The sequence below is a fragment of the Vigna unguiculata genome, chromosome 4 (assembly GCF_004118075.2).
Source record: "Vigna unguiculata cultivar IT97K-499-35 chromosome 4, ASM411807v1, whole genome shotgun sequence".
Taxonomy (NCBI): domain Eukaryota; kingdom Viridiplantae; phylum Streptophyta; class Magnoliopsida; order Fabales; family Fabaceae; genus Vigna; species Vigna unguiculata.
Genome location: NC_040282.1, coordinates 37,081,709 through 37,098,984, shown reverse-complemented (window position 1 = coordinate 37,098,984; position 17,276 = coordinate 37,081,709). Strand labels below are relative to the sequence as shown.

Below are 17,276 nucleotides of genomic sequence, written 5' to 3'. Positions count from 1 at the left end.
ATTATAACGCATCTGGTGAATGAGATTAAGAGACAAATTCTCATGAATAGTAAAAAATTCAGAGTAACTAATTAAAAAAAGTATTAAAAGTTGAAATTTTTGAAATTGAAAAGAAAATGGATAAATAAGTTAATTTTACACATTCAATTATTGTTTTGCATATTATATTGGTAAAATAGAATTATGGTGATCTCAATCGAACGTTATTTTTTGGCATTAAATAAAAGTAAATTAAATTAAACATTTACAAAATAGATTAAAGTGGTCTGAGTAATCAAATCAGATGGATTACATAATTATATAATGAAGTATTATTGTTTTAATAATAATTTAAATCATTATAACCCATTTAATGGATGAGATTAAATGAAAAATTAATATAAAAAAATTAAAAGGATATATTTCGATTTAAGCTATTACAAATTGTAAGACAAAAATAACATCAGATGTACAAATTCCAAACATGAAATGTAATTATACAGTGAAGTATTATTGTTTTAATAATAATTTAAATCATTATAACCCATTTAGTGGATGAGATTAAATGACAAATTTATATAAAAATAATAAAAAACGTACCCATGCTGGTCTCGAACGTGCAACCTTGATGTATTAAGGTCAAACTTTAAACAACTGAGCTAATGTATCACTATTAACTCTACATTGTAAGTAAAATATAAAACAAAATGTTCACATTGCAAAACAAGAAAAATTCTTGGCCCATGCAGGTCTCGAACCTGCGACCTTGGCGTTATTAGCACCACGCTCTAACCAACTGAGCTAATAGGCCTTTGTTGATTATTGTTCATTTTAATGTTATATAAAATAATGAAGAATGTTTACTAATTCATTTTAGTTTAATTTGTGCTTCGAATATTTTCACTACCTTGATTTATGCAAAAAAAAAAAAAAGCGTTAACTTTGAGACATTTTGTCATTAGACTCACCAATAAAATTTACTTTAGCTAGTTTTCATTTTAATTTTCAATTTATATACCACATGAAAGGAAAGTAAATCTAAGAAAAATATTTATCATTTATAAAAAACAAAATACTACATTAATAGTTCAAAACAATCACTTCGTATTAATATATTAACATCTTATATTAAAGATAACACTTCATATCAATACATTAATGTTTATATTTTAATAAAAAAAATTAAAAAACCATATTTGAAACAGTTTAAACTTCAAAATATTAAATCATGAATAATTTAGTTTTTTTTAATAATATATTATTAATTGAATGATTATAAAAATTCATAATTTTAAACATTTCAATACAAAATTTAAATTTTAAATATAAAAAATCGCTAATTTGTAAACACTATAAAATATTTATAATGTTCTACCTTATAATGTAAAGCATGAAGAGATAAACTCAAAGTAGATATTTAGTTCACTACTTTTGTCACTTCCATCATCACCGTTGCTGCAAAGGAAGAAAAAAAAAGAAAAATAAAATGTGTAAAGGAAGAAGACAAGAAAAAAGGCAGAAAAAAACTCGTTCAAGTTTTTCTCAAAACACATTTCACGAATTCTGCCAAACTTTTTCTATAACATATTTCATGTATGAATATTTCAAAAAAACTCATTTCGGAAGGCATTATACTATATACATTTCAGAATGTTTGTTGCGAAAATTTTGTTCCAAAAGTTTTATTCCAGAAATTTCGTTCCAATCTGGTATTTTCAGTAATAATGCCATTTTAAAAATGGTTTAATTAATTGAATCGTAGCTATTTTTGTTTAAATGTGTCGGTATTTGATTTTAAAAAGGTGTTAATTGAATTTTAATTTTTTAAAATGTGTTTCAATTATATTATTTTAAAAAAAATATTAATATCATTAAAGGTATGGATATTTAAAATAATTTACAAAATTAAGTATTGATATTTATATTAAAATTTAGTAATAAAAGTCATGAATAAAGCTAACAGTGTTAATAATTTTTGTCTGAAAGGAACTCAATTGAAACACTTATTTAAAAGTTGAGACTCGATTGACATTTTCTTAAAAATAGATATCAAACTTACACAACGAAAATGAATATCATCCGACTAATTAAACTTTAAAATTTGGGGGTTTGTGAAAAAATTGTAGGGTGCAGGAAGTAAACACTCGGTTAGTTTTGTCCAACTTTTATTTCACCCACGCCCAAATTATCTCATTTTCAATTAACGATTATATATAATGTTTTAGTTTGAAGTTATATTTTACTACTGTGAGATATTTTAAGAATACTTTTATATTAAATTGTTTTGCTTAATCATACAATATATAGGCTTTCTAACCTTTTCTGGGCATTTTTCAAAACCGTTTTAACTTTATTTTTCATTTTCTCAAAGTATTCATTATTTTATTATTATATATATAGCTTTAAATGAATTTAAATATATGGGATGTAAAAAATGATTCAGTGGAAATATTAATATAAAAAATATCAAAATTATTCATTTAAATTTATGAATACATAATAAATTGTTAATATAAAAAAAATTACTGCATCGTTTAATCATAAAGTGTCCTTTATAGTTTATTCGCTCTTATAATAATTATCTTTAAAAATTATATGAGAAAAAAATTTGTGTTTAGCGACTATGAAATTCCGAATTTATTATCATTAGTAATTTGTGTTGTAAGACGAATAATTTAGCATGTATGTTTTAATACAGTTAATAGAATATTTGTATTTTATTTAATAATTGATCAATGTTTTTCAAAAAATATATTTTTCATTGTATATTTTTGTTAACTTTTCTTACAATGACGAGTTTTTTAAAATATTATAATTTAAAATATTTTACTAAAAATCCAAAAAAAATAAAATATAGAGTTTTTATAACATAGTCATACGTTCAAGGTGTTAGGCAAACCATAAAGATGTTATAGCAAAAAAGAATGGAAAAAGAATGGACAGCATTCAAAAGTGCTCTATCATCTTCCTCCTCCCCCAAGGTTTTCATTTATATCCATTTTTTTTATCTCTTGATTTCCTTTCTTTCTTTCGATCTTTATCAAATTTCTTTATTTAATTTATGTCTCTTATTATGTCTTAAATAGTTACCTGAATTATCAACTTTAAACTCCTCATTTGTTAATTCATATCCTATAAAAATGGTAATTCGGGGTGGACCAAGCGGGCTCGCAAAAAAAAAAAACACAGGACAAAATGGAAAGTTAGATCTAATGGCCCGCATAGGCCTGTCTTGCACATGCCCGTAACCCGAACGGGCTTAAGGCGGGATGAGACGGGTTGGCTCGCTGGCCCGTTTACAAAATTAAATATTCTCCTTTTTCAATCCCCACACCATTCATCACGATGTTTTTATAAATTCCTTGTAAGTTCATTTTATTATTATTATTATTATTATTATTATTATTATTATTATTATTATTATTATTATTATTATTATGTATAATCATTGTATATAAGATAATGATGTTAGTTATTGAACATGGGATATTTTTTTACACAATTTTAGGTTAACAAATTTGTACATGTCTTGTAAAGTGACATGTTACTATTGTACTTTAACTATAATTATGGTTGTTATTGTTTATTGTCTTTGGTTAATTAAACTAATTGGAATTATTTTGATAGGAAATGAATGTCAATCATTATGGAAAAATAAAAAGTTTTTATTTTGCTCATTACAAATGCATGCCAACCAGCGAGCTAGGTCGGACTAGAAAAGTAAACATGTTTTTGAACTGTGGGGCGGGCCAAATCGGGTGGGGTTGGCCCGCTTTGTCATCCCTACTTATAATGATCCCATGACATTAGGTTAAAGACTAGATATGCCTCGGGCCTAACAACTAATCAGGCTTTGGGTAGTTAAAGACTAGATTGGCCTTGAGCAATTAAAGATTGCATAATATGTTATGTTATATACATTCAACCATCACTTAAAAGCTTCTGCTAAGACCATCCACCCTATGGTCTACCCTCGTTCCTACCTATAGGCTCATCTGCTCACGATATTATGGCATTCATTGCAAAAGAAAGACATGAACAAATATAGGATGTCAAAACAGGTCAGCCCGACCCATTTCTAACTTGTCAAAATCGGGTCGGTTGGGTCAACCCGACATCTGAAAGAGAGCACAAGAGACAACAAGATTTATACTGGTTTGATTCAGATGAATCTACATTCAGTCTCTAGTTTTCCTCACTAGAAATTTCACTATATCAACAAGAGAAGGAATAAACACCTATGCAATTCCTAAACTCTAAAACCACACTTTCTTGAAAACACCCATTCAAGAAATGTGCAAATTGTAATGCTCCAAGCAATTACACACAATTACCACAATCACAGTGATAACACACAAAATTTTCATATTCAAGAAACTACAAGAAACTGATACAAAAACAGTGACAGTAATGGAACAATAACACCTAATTTAGTACACAACTTTAGTGTCAATATTACACTTTCTTCATTTGATATTGATGATCATTCTTGATGAACACTTAAGCCCTTGCTGCAGAATTTGCTCCAAGAAGATTTTCAGCACTCTTTTCTCTTTCTTTTTGGTTGAAAACGTTGCTTTCAGAAGGTGCAAGGATCTGTTTTTATCCAGCAGCTGCTGTCAGGACGAGTCTAGTCGACTAGATTAGTTGGCTAGTCAACTACATTATGACAAGACCCAAATCCAAGTTCCAGAACTAACCTAGTTAACTAGATTAGTAGCCTAGTCGACTATCAAGACAACATATTAACATTTTCAGATTATCACATACATATATTTATGTCTTGTTCTAATTCCAATCATTTTCATGTTAGTATGGACATAATAAAAAACATTACAGATACACTTAATCAACAACAATTCTGAATGTTGGTATTTTTTTGGAGTTAAAAATGATTAAATAACATCATTCTTTTTCACAATATCAGTGAAACATATCTTATGTATGAGATTGTGCTTAATAAATTATATCAAGATTTCATAGTTAGTTGGAATAAAAAATCAACCTTTGACAATACTTGAATCCTTCTTATATTTTCTCGTGTCAAATTGAATATGGATGGAGTCTTGCAAACTATGATATAACAAAGGCAATTAGATATTTGTCTTTTATAAATTTGTAAACCTGGGAATGCTTGTTGTTAATGGAATTGGAAACTATAAGAATATTTTTTCATGAAATTTGATATTTGGTGGATTCTACGATTTTGTGGTGGACCCTATAGGGAGCCTTTGCTGGAGCCTATGATTCAGCCTATTATGGTACATTCTCTTGTGATGCCATATATTGCTAAGTCCCAACTTAAGCCAAATCATGATAATGATTTTATTGTGCATAGATCTTATATTATTAATTAAGAATCTTGATGTTTTTACTAGTGGTGGTGTACCAATGGATTTTTATTCCTTGCATGATATGTCTTTTTTGGAGGATGTCATTTCTATTGTTGATAGTTTACAGAGTTTACAATACTTAGATGTACCTCGTTGTAGTTATAAGACAATTCCTAATATTTGACATCTAAAAGAAATCATTTTGTAGAGGAACCGAAAATAGTCTCTAAATTGGCTAATATACTTAATAAGAGGGAAGATTCTAATTTTGAGGAAGATGATGAGTTCGTTGAAACTACAAGGAAACTTTGTCAAGCTATGCAACAAAAAGTTAATACTAAATCTTCCAAAGCAAAGATTTCTAAAAAACAATAATGATTTTTAAATTTTGTGGATTGTAAGTGTGTCAGTTAATGATAAATATCTTAGTATGATGAGGAATTTGATTATTAAGCTTTAGTTTCCTATTGGTGTTGCATTGATTTACTTTTTTCCATTTGTGTAATTACTTAATTTTTTTCATAATATGTATTTTGTGCCTATGTACGATGTATTTTAATCATGGATTTGATATAGTATCCCATGTTTTTTTTTCTCTTAATAAAATCTTCATGTTTTGGTAGTGATGTATAACATGAGCATATTTAGAAATTTGATATTTCGTAGGTCATTTACTTTAAGCTATTGAGGCATAGGAAGAAAATATGGATGTGTAGGAAGAAATAGCCTATTATTATTATTGGCAGACCTAAAAAGACCCGATAAATATGAGATCCAAACATGATATTTGTATGAATTATTAACACTCCTACAATCAGGAAAGGATGATATTTATGATAATATAACCAACATCTAGGTTATGGTAAATTGGGTCCATTTATTATATAACGGAAGATGAATATTTTGAATCAAATGTATGTTAATAAAACGGAAGATGAATATTTTGCAGATAATATGATTATTTACATCGAAAAAAGTTAACTGAAAAATCTAATTATAATCAATTTCCATGAGTTCAAAAATATGACAAAAACGATAGACATTCCTTTAGATTGTGTAATTTCTTTGATAATTATATATGTACTAGATTATGTATTCATTTTTATTGAATTAGTCACAAAAATATTAAATATATAAATTTTGAGTATATTATTTTGGCTCCCCCAAAAATTTTGGTGAAGATCCGTCATTGCAAACCGGCTCATTTTTCGGTAAGAACAAAACTTAATCTTACTCCATATGTGTTCTCTTCATCCAACTCCTAAAACCTTCTATTGCAAGACTGAAGAAACTTCTAATGAAGATTGTGTTAGAACCTAGTATGTTCACAAGGCAAGATTTTAGAATAAGAGAAATTTACTATGTATTCACGAGTCATATTATCTATAACAATATATAAAGAGGATATAATCTTTTGTGTTTATATTTTATTATTCCAGTTTTACCTTTATTTATTATTTTAAAAATTCAGTTTTACCCTTAATTATTATTTTAAAAATTAATTATTTTATAAATAGTTTATCTTTAATCGTTATTTTAAAAACATCTTTTGTTTTTAACAATTATTTAAAAAAATTTATTTTGTGTATATATCTTATTTTTCTAATCTTATATTTAATAACTATTTTAAAATTTGTTATGAAAATTAAAAAATGCGACAGTTGACATTACCATATTATTACGATATTTATTTTATGACAGTTTTTTTTACAATGATAGTGTTCATTATCATTATAATTTGACTATGGTGCTCGTCACTGTCACCTTACAACAACATGCCTGATCTTACTTAAAAGAAAGAAAGAAGAAAAAAAGATTCGGAAATATGATGACAAAGTCTCACTGTCGAATCGATACACAAATGTTTAAATATTTACAGACTCATTAATGTCTATATTGTTAAATTTGACTTAGAGTTCATAATTTTTAATCAATTAAATATTTATTTTGTCGTTGATTAATCGGTGGGATTCCTTTATCAGAAAACCATATTGTCCTGCACATAACCGTGGTTAGGTGAGAACTGTTTAATGTTGACGAAGCCTTGATTATTTACACAACAATGTAACTAGTATAGTAGTATGTACCAGTGTAGTTTATTATTGAAAATGTCTCCAATTTATTTAACTTATATATTAAATATATTACGTGCAATTACAATTTTGAATATTTTAATAATTAATTTACGATTTTAGTTTCTTTATATTTTTGTCATTTTAGTTTTATCGTTTTTCCGTTTTAGATATGTTTTAGTCATGTATGACATTGTGTAATGTATTTTAGTTTTTCTAACATCCTATATATATATATATATATATATATATATATATATATATATATATATATATATATATATATATATATGTATGTATATATATATATATATATATACATATATATATATATATAAAATAAGAAAAAGATTAATTAATAATTTATTTTAATTATTAATTTAGAGAACAATTATAATTTTTTGAAATTATTTTAATCATCAATAAATTTTAATTTATAAATTGATATTTAAATTGATCACTATAATAACTAACTATTTTTAGTCATTAAATTTTATCACCATTCAAATATTTTTTTGTAGTGATATATGTAACATTCCATTTAATAGTTTTTATACTACTAAATAAAATATTCACATTATGATTCAACAAAGCAGGCAATATGGATAAACAGTTATAAAGTGCTGATACAGTCATCCAAAACTAACCATATTAAAAACTCTAAGGTAGAAGTGCAGCTTATACAAAATAGAGTCAGTTAATACAACTTAAAACTTCAAAGATCTAACTCAAAAAGGCACTACTACTACTATTCCAAGTCAAGCTCAGCTCCTGTCTAGGAGAGGGGTGTCTGCATCTGGATTTGGCTTTACTCACACCAATAATAAGTGATCATTGCAAAGGAGACCACACAAGGAAACAAACATAAACAAGGAGGGTAAGCTAACTGAAATGAACGAAAAGTAATACAGTTCACAGAGTAAAATCATTCACAACATATAACTCAAACAGATAATTCTAGACTCGATATCCGGATTGTGTAAGTGAGATTGGAGCTCTTGGTGGTTTGCACCTGTGAAGGTTCCCAAACTCTGCAAAGTTTGAGCACAAGGGGTTATCACCCAACCACTCATAGGGTAAGTCCCCTTCGCGTCTAAGACTTAATCAAGTCCAAAGACTAGGACCTCCTGCTACTCCTCACGACATAATCCATTCTACTCTATCTGAGCATGAATGATTATTGGAGTTTCAGGATACCAACCAATACGGATTCCTCATGTCCTTACACACACACACACACACACACACACACTAACATTCTCTTCAGAATTTCCCTTGAAATTCTATCTCAACCACATCTTCTCATAGTTCATGTTCATCATATTCACCATAAATAGCATTAGCAACACATACCATTCACAAAGGAAGTTAATTGCACATAATCTCTTTCAAACATGTAAATTCATCCTTTAAAGTATAACATCACATACCCCACTACAGGATCTTTCGCTCAAGCTAGTCAATCTAGCTTAGGCGAGAGACCATCTCGCTTAGGCGAGTCAATCTCGCCTGGGCGAGGCCCTAACAGTGGCAAAACTCAAAAACCTGGGCGAACTCTCGCTCAGGCTAAAATGGGTCGCTTAGACGAAGATGTCTCTCGCTTAAGTGACCTCAGCTCGCCTAAGCAAGGCTTTGCGCATGAACAACAGTGGGTTTCCTGGTAGTTTCGCTCAGGCGAGAGCCACTCACCCAGGCGAAAATACCAGGTTACAAACCTGTTCCCACATGCAAAAACCCAGATTTTTCCACACAAACAATTGTACAGTTCAAGCATCAATTCATCACTTAATCAAGCCATCTAAAGTCATCCGAACAGATTTCTTTACGAATTTAAGACAATGGTTAGCTTCCCTTACCTTTCTATGGTGTTTGAGCTTGGTAAGATACTTTCTCAACAATTGGGGCTCAGGATTTCAGTTCAACCTAGAGAATTTAGCCATTACAACACAAGATTACAAGGACGTTTGATTAATTCCAGAAAAGAGGTTGAATTTTGAATTCAGAGCAAAACAAGATTAGACTTGGAAGGATTGACTTACTGTGAGGGAGAGAGTTGGAAGCAAAGTCAGTGGGGAGCTCTGCAAGGATTTCTCTTCCAGGAACTGAATTTGCAGAAGAAAAGGGGATTAGAATTTTGGAGAGTGTGGGGGTTTGAGAGGAGAAGACTGAAGAGAATTTGTGAAGTGTGTTTTGTTCAGTGTGGTGAGCTAATGCACTTAAACTTGGCGAGGAGAGATAACTTAGAGAAATAAGAGAAAGTGGGTTTCACAAAATATATATATATATATATATATATATATATATATATATATATATATATATATATATATATATATATATATATATATAACACATTTATATATATTTTTGTTATTTTATGAAAATTTTCCACTTTTGAATTATTTTTTAGAATCAGCTGCTTGTAATATTTTATTAATAATAAAAATTATATTAAATATCAATAACTTTTAATTTATAGAGTGATGTCTGACTTAGATATAATGGTTAACTATTATTGGTCTTTATATTTAGTTATTATTTAATAATTTTCTTATATGATGAAATATATGATGTAAGCAGTGGCGGAACCCAATTACTTTTTAATACAAAAAAATATTTATAAATAATATATATATATATATATATATATATATATATATATATATATATTATATGCATTTGAAATTTAATTTAATATTTTCTTATGTTGGTATATTTTATCCCAATAAATTTTACTATTTGGAATCCTTGGCAAGATTTATAATAATTTTGAAAGTCCACTTCTACCACGAGAGCCCAAATAAACACGGGTGAATTTGTTTTTCACAGTTTTTTGCTTATGGTTTGAAGCCTCTAACGCAAAAGAAGTTCAATCATTTAATCTATTCAATTCCTTATTTTTTAAAAATAAAAACAATTAGATAAACATTTGTAGTGCAATTTGATAAATTATTTTTTAATGTTAAACTTTATTTTCTTAAAATATATATATATATATATATATATATATATATATATATATTCATGAAAAATAAAATAATAAATTATCTTTTAAAAGTAATATAAAGAAAATTACACGTTAAGATGAAAATAAAATAAATTCAATTTCTTCACATATTTTTAACTTCACATATCTTTTAAATATGATATTAATAATTCAATTGTTTTATTACATAATCTTTTATAAATTCAAAAAGTTATAAATGAAAATTTTCATATTAATTACGTAATCAAATATTTTCTAAAAGATTAGAAAATAATCACCCAAATTGTTTTAAAACTTTTGTTTTCTTAAATAATGAATCAACTATAATATATATATTTGGTATAAGTTATTCTTAGTTGATAATATATGTTGATTATGAGTTCTCTATAATGATGTTCTAAATGTATTTTATAACTTAATTATATGTTTTATTATATTAGTTCACTTTTAAAAAAAGAGTCTTCTTTAACCCTGTTGATGAAAAGGTACTTTTATTTGTTAAATTATTTATTAACATTTTTCCTCTTTTTTAATTCATGTATTAACAATATAAACTACTTTTATAGTATCGTATGTAATTATAAGTTATATATATATATATATATATATATATATATATATATATATATATATATAGTTTCAGTAGTTATTATCTTAAAAAATATATCATACACAAATTTTCATCGACTAAAATTTTCATCAACTAAAAGTTTTATCCTTATAATATATTTATTAAAAAAAATCCTAAAGTTGATGGTAAATACTTCTCATTCTCTCTATCCTCCTTTTTAATGTACAATGTGCTGAAAAACACAACAAAAGTTTGAGATTGATGGTCGCTGCTGGTTGGACACTAATTTTTGCTCCTCGCCACCACCCAACACTCACATCAATGTTTGTGGATAATGATGAATTAAAAATTAGAAGAAACAAACTATAAAAGATAAAAAGGTTAACTTTTTTACTCGTTCAATACAGTATAAGCATATACACAATCAACTATATATTGTTACTTAAAATCATCTCAATTGTTAAATCCTTGAAGTGTTATATTAGGGTTACAATCTTTTTTTTCCAACTTGAAATGGAAGGTACTAATATATAATAGACATATAACATATATCATCCCTTTAGATTTAATATTTTATTATAATTGGTTATTCAATAGATGCACATCATGTAAATTATTTTTGGTTAAAATATTTTTTATCTTAATTTTCGTTAAGTTTTGTCAAATCAATCATAATTTTGTTTTTTACTCAAATAGGTCTCAATTTTCGTTAATTTTATTCAATTTGATTTTATTTTGCAAATACCCTTTAAATCATTAAATTGTAATGAACAGTGATCACGTGTCACTTCTTTGTTTTTTTTTAATATTTATTTTTTTAATTTTTTTAAATATTCATGTGTCAACCTAGTCATGTGCCACGTATCAGACTCACTGTTTTATATTCGATTTAATATCTATATTTATTTATTTTTATTTAATGTAGTCATAATAATTTTGTTTAAAATTGAGCAATTATGTACCTTTCGAAATTGAGACCAAAATTAATTTTTATATTAAAGTTATAATTATGTTTTTGTTAAAATTCACATTTTTATTAAATATTTTGGTTTAAGGTTACAATTAGTTTAAGGTTATAAAAACTAAATTTTGTCACAATTTCTACATAAACGAAATTGCTAAATTTTAAACAAAATTAGAACTAAATTGAATAAAATTAACGAATATAAGAACTAAATTGAATATAAAACATTAACTCGTGACACGCTGCTGGATGATACATGGATATTTAAATATATATATATATATATATATATATATATATATATATATATATATATATAAATTAAAAAAATAAAAATCACTGAGTGACATATAATAGTCGTAGTTCATTACCATTAATGAGTCAGATGTTAGAAAAAAAAAAAACTAAATTGAATAAAATTGAAAAAAAATTGGATCAATTTAAGTAAAAAAATAAAATTAGGACTAATTTAACAAAATTAACAAAATTGAGGAAAAAAATTAGCCATTATTTTTATATATTGCAAGGTTCTTAGATATAATTGAAATAATATCATTGTTTTTAAGGGTGAGAACAATGACGATGTTGAGAAGAACACCGACAATCACACCAAAGAAAGAGAAGACCAAAAGTTTGCATACATTCTTATGAGTTTGTTTTTTGCTCTCATGATTGTGTATTCTTTATTATTTTTTATATTTTAATAATATTTGTTATGTGATAACAAATAATAAATGTGATCTGAAATGTTTGTTGAGACGTCAAATTATATAGAAATGTCTAACCTAAGTATTGAAAAACAAAGGACTATTTGAATTCAATATCAATTAATCTTTAAACCAGGTAGAAGACAAATTATTTGAATATATTGAAACTCATTATATCCTCTTTATAATATGAAATATAAAAACAAAACACTTTTTTATTTATTTTAACTTATCAAAAGTCATCATATTGCTAGAAAAAAAAGAGGATAAATACGGTACGTTATAGGGACTCTTAACGAAACCAAGAGTGAAGGTGTAAAATGAGAATATAGTGTATTAACAAAAAATTGTTTCTTCATGTGCTATTACCATATATGATGTGGCTCCAAGAAATATTCATTCCTTTACAAATAATATTCATGTGCTATTACCATATATGGATGTGGCTTCAAGAAATCTTCATTCCTTTATATTAATATAGAAATAATATAGGATTAAATATGTTTATGTCCATGACTTGCAGTGAAAATTAAAGTTAGTTTCTGTTGAAATTTTGGACTAATTTAGTCTCTCAATATTAGAAATTCGTGAATTTAATACTTTTAACCAAATTTTGAAGTTTATTTGACATTTTCAACGTATTTTATGATAGTAGTTGAACTATTTACAATGTTTCACACATTTATATTTCAATGTTAGTTGGAAAACACGTTTAAAACGTTAGATAAACTTAATAAAATTTAGTTAAAATGACTAAATTCACGTATTTATAATTATGAATGACTAAATTGGTTCAAAGTTTAAAAGGGGCACTGATTCTAATTCTTACTATAAGAAAAGAGACTAAAAACATATTTAACTCAATGATATATTTTAGTAGGATGAAGTATATATTTATTTTTTTATTTTTCTTTGGGTTAATTTATTTTAAAAAATTCAATTTAATTTTATGTTTTAAAAGTGTTCAAATGATCATTTCTGATTTGTAAATTGTGTTTTGATTAGGGATGACAACTGGTCGGGTTGAGCACAGATAGTGCCTACCCGCAACCCGATTCGCAAAAAAAATATCCACCCGCTACCTGTCCATTTACTCGCTAGGTACTCGTTTAAAAAATATCGGCAGATTTTTTTAAAATCCACAAATACCCATGGATACTCACATACCCGCAAATATTTAAAAAAAAATTATAATTTTTTAAATAAAATTTAAATAAAAATATAAACAAATAAAATATAAATTAAATTTTAATTTTAATTAAATCTAACCTAATAAAATATAAATTTATTTTTATTTTTATTTTTTTCGGGTAACGAATATCTGTAGAGACGAATAGTATGATACCCGCATTCGACTTGTTTATAAGCAAATATTAAAATATCTGTTATCCACTAGTACTAATCATTTGTCTGTTCCAAATTTTTTATACGCAAATATACCCACGAGTGCGGATATATTTGTCATCCTAGTTTTGGTGGGGTTTGATATATATTACAAAAATTAGTTACGCATTTATTAGTCACTCTTTTATACCCTAAATTCGTCCTAGTAAATTTGTTTCATTGCCGACCTCTGAATTTATCCATCCTTTTCCCTATCATGAGTTGATAAAGATTCCACTAATGTATCAATAGAATATGAATTGGATTTTCACTACCATCACAAAGTTTTTCAATGATAGATTTTATTACTAGTGATTATATTAAGTCTTAAAATGAACGTAGAATGAATTATTAACGTTATTTATATCAAATACTGACAGAATTAGTCAAAAGAATCAACGTAAAATTAAAAAAGAAGAAGATAAAAATCAATTGTAAGAAAATATTCTGGAATTTTAAATAAATATAAGTAGGAGTATAGTTTTTATTATAAATTATTTCTCTATCGAAAGCATGGAAGGAACGTTGAAACAAGTAATGACAACAAATTTTGTAATAATAAAAGAGACAATTAATTGAATAATATTTTCTGACAGATTTGGTGATGAGGACAATTGTTTATTCCAAATTAAGTAATTAAGAAACTTACTTTTGAATAAACAAATTACTAATTAGTGTCACTAATGACCCATTAAACCATAATGAAACAAGAATTGCCATATCTGACTCGTTTTTTTTTTCTTCTTTTCATGTTTTGAATGTGCAATCCATAAAATAATCCTTCAGTTGCATGTCGTAAGCAAACATTGTTCTTAATTAAACAAAAAACTATCCACTTATTTGGATGCATTGTAGTATCACATTGACTTTCATATATGTTGTATTATTATTTCATTGAACAAAATATATTTTTTTGTTCTTAAAGTAAATTTGTTGAATCAAAATATGAGATTAACTTTTACTAGTCATGTGTATTTCCCATATTACATGAATATTTTAAAATACTTAAAACTAAAATATGTAAGAAAAATATTTTACTAACAATAAAAATAGTAATTATAACATATAACGTGTATGGAATTCTTAACTCTAAATTAGATTAAAAACTATTTTAGTTGATGAAATATTGCTTTAATGACGATTTATGAACATTTCACTACATTCCATATTGATTGAAAAAAAATCCGCTATTAATAGAAATAGTTAAAGAAATCATTTTGCTCAACTAGTCAATTAAAAAAAAATGCTACTTTGATGTGATATATAGGTTCATACATTTGTCTTATAAATAACATATGAAACATATTATCAATTAATAAGAAAATAAATTGTCTTATTTAAAAAAAATTGAAGTACAATTTATAATACAAAAATGAATTGGAAAATAACTTGTGATTGTAGATACATTACAAACTTAATGTGAATATCTTTTGTAGGTGATATTAATAGTTTAAGTAGGTCAAATCACAAATAAATTATGATATTTAGACCGTTATACCATTATATAAAAATAATTAAATGCCTATAGTTTTTATCTTAGTGATAATGATTGTTCTCACGATTGATATGAGACTCAAAATTATTGGTTTGATTTCCAATAAAACAATTGTTTAAAAGATATTTAAATCTTTCAATGAAATTCAAATCAATATTTATTTTATGTTGTAAAAGACTAAATCCTTTCTCTTGATACAATTTTTTTTTTGGCATATACCATAAATGTTGAGGATGAATATGAATGAGTAAAGTTACAACTTTTAAAGGACAACCAATAGATGATTGATCATGCACCAGAATCTAATCTTTGACTTGAAACAATGTTGAATCTCATACACTCAACTATGTCCTCTCAAGTGATAGAGGAACAGTTACTTATCCACTCACCATATACAGAAAAAAAGCACTTGTGGACCAACATTCCTTTCTTATTGAAGAAAGATTCCTATCCATTTTTATCTGCAAAGTTACATTTGATTCACCACCTTAATCTCCGTATCTCGCTCCAATGTCTTTATCTCTTCTGCAACACTCAACAAGGTCAAGTCCACTCCTTCCGGAATGAGATTCCTACACAAAGTTTCTTACCATATATATATATTTCGGTATATCCAATAAGCTCCACATCGCTTAAGAGTCGAGGTCAAACGAAATTTAAATACTCCTACCTCCTTCTACCCTCTTATATGTCTTTTAAAAACAAAATCGTAACAGAGTTCAAACGCTATAAAGCGGACAATGCCTCAGAAATGCACAGAAATGCACAGCTAATGATAGTAACTAACATCTAATATTTGCAGATAAAATAAAAACATAATTTGATTTAGACTTTTTTGGATATGCCCTGCACATAAAATTTAGACTTCCTATAATTGTTGTATTCTCAGAGTTAGGGCATCCCCAACTACCTTTGATGCCTGCATAATAAACAATACATGGTTGACAAAAAAACTGAAGAACACTGCAAAAGAAAATGAATAACTGTCAAGTTTTTGCTTTGACAATATCAAAGCCCTTGTTTAATTCAAATGTTTTTGGATTTGAATTTTTGCCTGGTAGTTCTTGAAATATCATTTATAAATTTATGAATGCCACAACTAGTCACTGTTAGGACTAGTAGAATATGGTGATTTTGGATATGCATAAACCCATGATTTTTCTTTGATCTTTTCATAAAGTAAATTAATTAAAAGGCAGATTTTGATGGAAAGCTATTTTATTTCATCCACAATGATACAACTACGAGACAAAAAAATTACTAGTTACACAGCAACATACGAAGATTATCTTAATTTTTTTATGCCAGTATCTTCTTTAATTATCTTGCATAAATTTTCTCTTACATAATTTGTCTTATTGTAACAAGACAAAAAACAATAATAAATTTGTAACTAACCTCACCTTGATAAAAATCTAGCACCATGTTGTTATTTTCTTAACCCCAACATGTTATTTTCTCAGTACAAAATAGTAAAAGATGTGTCAATAATATCATAGAAAAAGACAAGTACCTAGGGACCATCTTTTTTGGCAACTGGCATTTGGTCCAACAACAAAAAATTGTTATATTTATTTTTTTTAGAAAAAAAATTATTTGACACAATAACTGTTTCACAGTTTATTATAGGAATAAAATGGTTCTAATAAAAGTGGATTTTTGTATTTATAAAGAAAAAAATAAAATGAATGGTAGTGTGAAGAGTAAAAACTATGTTGATGTGAAAGTATCATTATTTTCTTTTTAACACTGTTTATTCAACATTCAATTATCTTTTCTCTCAACA

The 17,276-nt window shown here is 26.5% G+C and overlaps 1 non-coding gene across 1 annotated transcript; it reads right to left on the bottom strand.

The window, feature by feature from the left end:
- Nucleotides 1-716: 716 nt before the first annotated feature.
- TRNAI-AAU lies at nt 717-790 on the bottom strand. Its single transcript has one exon. It is a non-coding gene; the product is annotated as a tRNA-Ile (tRNA).
- Between the last annotated feature and the right edge of the window lie 16,486 nt (nt 791-17,276).